The following is a 4,787-nucleotide window of genomic DNA, read 5'->3' as shown; positions in this document are numbered from 1 at the left end:
CATCTTTAACTTGCGTCCTTTTGACCAACTAACAAATCAACATGATGTCGATGAGACAAAATTATTCGGTAATTCTTCTTTTGTGCAGGTTGGTGCACCCATATGAACCTTCGTTCGAGACAGTACCTGAAATAAGATTTTAACCAAATGTGATGTCCTTTATGTTTGTCAAAAGTTTATGCATTTTCATGTGGACTAATTCTTTTAAAGCGAAATATTGATGTATCATTTCTCAAGTATGTTAAAATAGCTTTTGGGGATTGGTGGTCCCTAACAACAAATTCATAGATATAGTCCGATAGAATTCACTTATATTTCTTTTCGTTTAATTTTTTTTATTGCAGGCGTTAAATATAGTCTGCAATATATATCTCTCTTTTTAATATTTTTCTATGCTATTTTTTGTTTAAAACGATTCGCGCACCTCGCGCGGGTAAGTATACTAGTATTATAGAAGAGGCAGGTTTCGACCCGGCTGCTTCTTGTCAATAAGATTAAAATTAAGGGTAATATCGACTTTTACTACACTCCTGTGAGACGTGTCTTCCGGAAAGTTGCCACGTTTCCCATCTTATTCCCTCTTGCTAATCAAACTTCTCGATCCTTCCTCTGAAAATTCTATCTGTCATCTAGATTGAGAGAGGATCAAGTGCGCGACTTGGCAATAGCTAAAAGGAATTGCAAGGTTATTTTGTTATCTTCCTCTTCTGTTGTTCGGTTCCTTCAACCTCCTCTTCTTCCTGGAGCTCGAACCAACTCTATTCTAATCTCCTTTGCTCATCACCAATTTATCTGTTAAATACTTGAACGGGAAATTGAGGATGGGGTCTAAGGCTTTTTGGTTCTCGCTTGCGGTGAGTTCAACCTGTTTTTTTTTTTTTTTTTTTTGAATTCTTTATTTAGGGATTTCTATAGTTGTTTTTTGTTGCCTTTACATACCAGGCTATATATATTTTCTTAAAAGCAGTCGCTTGCGGCTTATTGGATAAAATTCTTTTTATTTGTTTATATGCGTTTGGAAATATTAGCATGCGATTCTTTTTCGAAGTACAAATATCATCGTTGCTTTTTGGCCAGGAGCGTTTGTATTAGATTTCTTTTATAAATTTGTAGTTTTTTTCAAAAAATAAATATTATCGACCTGATATTTTCTTTTTTTAATCTATTGATTAAGTGAATAGGAAACTTAAAAACCTATCTGATAAAACGAGGTGTATAGGCAGCTTGATAGGATGTCTGTCACTGTGTATTTGTGGGCGATGATTGTGTCTCCTATCCGCTAAAGCTCCTCAACAAAATTTAGTTTCTTTTCAAGTTAAAGTGTAAAACATATGTCCATGCTAGGGGTGTACAAACGAAACCGACAAACCGCACTAACCCGATAATTCGAGTCAAATCGAGAAAACAATCCGGCTATGGTTTGGTTTGATTTGGTTTGGTATTGGAAAAAAAACCCGACCATAATTGGTTTGGTTTGGTTTTAACTGTAGAAAGTCAAATCGAACCAAACCAACCCGACATTACATATATATAAATTTTAGATATATTTAATATATAAATATACTTATTGTGATGTAATTTATAAATATATCTTAAAAGATTTCATAATTTTATCTTTTGAGGTATTATTTCAAGGTTGAACTTAGAACTTTTGAATGTTCCAATAAGTTTTATAGCCATTAATATTAGTAAATTAAATAGTGCTAACAAAAGCTCAAACCAAAATCAAATCAATAGTAATACTAACAAAAGACATTCAATTCAATACTAGGGAATGTATTGAATAATTTTTTTTTTGTTTTGCAATAATTTAGATAAAAATGTATAACCTATTTTTATTTTTTCTTTAGCGTTTAGTCATGTAATTAATACTTCCTTATTAGTCTACTTATTTTAGAATGACTTATAGCCTGTTTGGCCAAGCTGCAAAAATCAGCTTATTTTGAGTAGTGCTTTTTTTTTCAAAAGTGCTTTTCTTAAAAGTACTTTTGGTGAAAAGCAGTTTGTGTTTGACTAATTAGTTTGAAAAGCACTTCTGAGCAGCAATTAGTGTTTGACCAAGCTTTAAAAAATCGCTTCTAAGTGTATTTTTCTCAAAAGTGCTTATAAAAAAAGTGCTAGAAATTACTTTTTTCTGCTTCTCCAAAACTGCTTCTGCTTCTCCTCAAAAACACTTTTTTTTCCTTCCAAAAGCTTGGCCAAACACCTCAATTTTTGGCTAAAAGTGCTTTTGGCCCAAAAAAAAATACTTTTGGCCAAAAAGAAGCTTGGCCAAACAGGCTATTAATACTTTTAGATTATATTAATTTTATTATGACTTTTTAATTAGCAATATTTATATTACATAATTTTATTGTCTTTATTGTTGAATATTTTAGGATAATGCCATGTCATATCTCATATTTTGTATTATTTTCTTGGAAAATACTTTATATAGTTGTATCTTACTAAGACTAAAGAAATATTTTGAGCACAATTTATATGTTTTGTTCTACGAAGATTTTACCGGAAAAATCCCGAATAACCCGAAAATTCGAGAAAACCCGAGAAAAACCGAGAGTGAAAAATCCGAGTTTTATTGGTTTGGTTTGGTCTTTAGATTTAATAACCCGACACAATTGGTTTGGTTTGATAATTATAAAATCTGAACCAACCCGACCTATGTACACCCCTAGTCCATGGTATGATAGTATTACTTGAAGTGTAATAATATACTTAGGTGAATAATAGTGCAATATAGGTCAATTTACGCTTTAGCTCTGTTTTTCTTGCTAATAATATATTTGCGATACAACTTTGTGATGATACAATCAACTAGCAATTCCATCAGTTGAGATGTACTGGGTTTTGAAGTCAAGGTAATCAAGGGACGACTTAAAGTTGCGATTTTGCTAAAACGTTAAGGGTGTGTTAATTTACTTAATGAACCAAAGTTATCTTCTCTGTCTCACTACTTACTAATAGTAGCTACCAATTCCGAAGTCGACGTGACAAATTTTCTGAGTTGCTCCAAATATACTAAGGCTCTATGCTAATTCTTTTTCTTAGTAGTGTGGTAGAAATAGATTAAATGTTCTGAGATAAAAATTCTTTTTTTTTTACAGAACAATTGCTCTTTTTTTTTTTGTTATGAAGTTTGCTCATTTTCTTAATTCAATATGAATAATGGTTTCTTCTTTTGGTAACCTACTAGTAGCTTTAATTTTAAGTTTCAGAAGATGTGCTTATTGCTTTTATGCATGGGCGGAAATTGCAACAACAAAGCATTTGTCTTATTAACGTCTCAGCTTTCATCGCATTGTGAACTCTCAATAAATTTATTTGTTATCCCCGTGTTTATTTGCTTTATTGAAATTAGTTTATTTGGGGCAATATTCCTAATTTTTAATTTGATAATTTCATTCCTTGCGTCTACCTCTTATAAAAGAGTACGACACAAGCCAATCTTTTAACACAAAAGAATTTGACACCTCTCTCTATCTCTCTCTCCCCCCCCACCCCCACCCCCACTTGCATTAGGTATTAATTACAATGCAAGTTAATTACCATGTGAGGTTTAAGCTATTTGCAGAACCTGTGACCTTTTTGCAAGAAGAGAGCTTTTTATGTATACATTGAAGGTATTGAGTATAAGTACTTGCATGGGTATAAATTGGTATTGTCATGTTAGACGGTGATTGGCACTTGATCATTATTTATTGCTTTTACTGGTGCCTACATTGCCGTTGTCTTTTGTCAAAGACTGCAGAGAAGACTCATTATGCATTATGAATGCATCACATTTTATCGTTATCTTTTGTCAAAGACTGCAGAGAAGGTTCATTATAGCATTATGAATGCATCACATTTTATCTGTATCAATGTAAAGAATGTGTCTTCTTGCAACTATGCAACATCTGAGAATGGATATTTTGTTTCTATATGGATGTTGATCAGTTAGTATTATTATTTGATTTGATAGTTACCTAAATGCCTCGACTTTTGTTATCTGTAGTTTTATATCAAATCAAAGTTTGATAAAAAATAAAAGTTTCAGCTTCTATATGCTGGCACGGGCTGTCACTATCTAGTGTATGATACATCCCTTTAATTGCATCTATAATTTTGGCTCTTATCCTGCGAACTCTGATTCTTTTAACACGATGGAGTAATTATTATACGTTTGACTGTTAAATATTTGAAATAATTTTGCATGGTCAAAAGTTGAAAGAAGAAAACATCAAAGATCAGTAACGACATAATGACATAATTAAATCCGTGAGCCCGAAATTTCTACGTCGTTTACCAACCGATTGAACTTTTTCCTCATGCCATGCAGCAGCCGATTTATAGTTAGCTGAACAAAATAATCATAAAACAGTCGAGTTTTGTGAAAAGTGCATCTTTAGTATACACAAGTTAACCGCCCCATTTATACCGTAATTTGTCTTGGTAAACTTGTCTTTGATTTTTAGATTTAGTCAAGTGTAAACACAACTAGAAAACTAAAGGCAAATCAATTAATAACACTTATAGTCAAGGCTTTATATTGAATGGAGCTGTTGAAAAGCGCACAAGAGTTTTAATTACTAAATCATGCTAGAGAGATCCGTTTATGCGCTTTACTTACTCTCATTAAAGGGTAACTCGGTGCACTAAGTTCCCGCTATGCACGGGGTCCGGGGAAGAGGCGAACCACAAGAGTCTATCGTACGCAGCCTTACCCTACATTTCTGTAAGAGGTTGTTTTCATGGCTCGAACCCGTGACCTCTCATTCAATATTCATTCTATAAATCAAAAGGTGGTA

At 32.8% G+C, this 4,787-nt stretch overlaps 1 long non-coding RNA gene across 1 annotated transcript; it reads left to right on the top strand.

The window, feature by feature from the left end:
• Nucleotides 1–464: 464 nt before the first annotated feature.
• Nucleotides 465–3,964, top strand: LOC107823269 (uncharacterized). The gene is made up of 2 exons (XR_012710550.1): nt 465–854; nt 3,520–3,964. It is a non-coding gene; the product is annotated as an uncharacterized LOC107823269 (long non-coding RNA).
• Nucleotides 3,965–4,787: the final 823 nt, after the last annotated feature.

Source organism: Nicotiana tabacum, chromosome 6, assembly GCF_000715075.1.
Source record: "Nicotiana tabacum cultivar K326 chromosome 6, ASM71507v2, whole genome shotgun sequence".
Classification (NCBI taxonomy): Eukaryota; Viridiplantae; Streptophyta; class Magnoliopsida; order Solanales; family Solanaceae; genus Nicotiana; species Nicotiana tabacum.
This window is presented reverse-complemented; position numbering and strand designations above follow the sequence as displayed.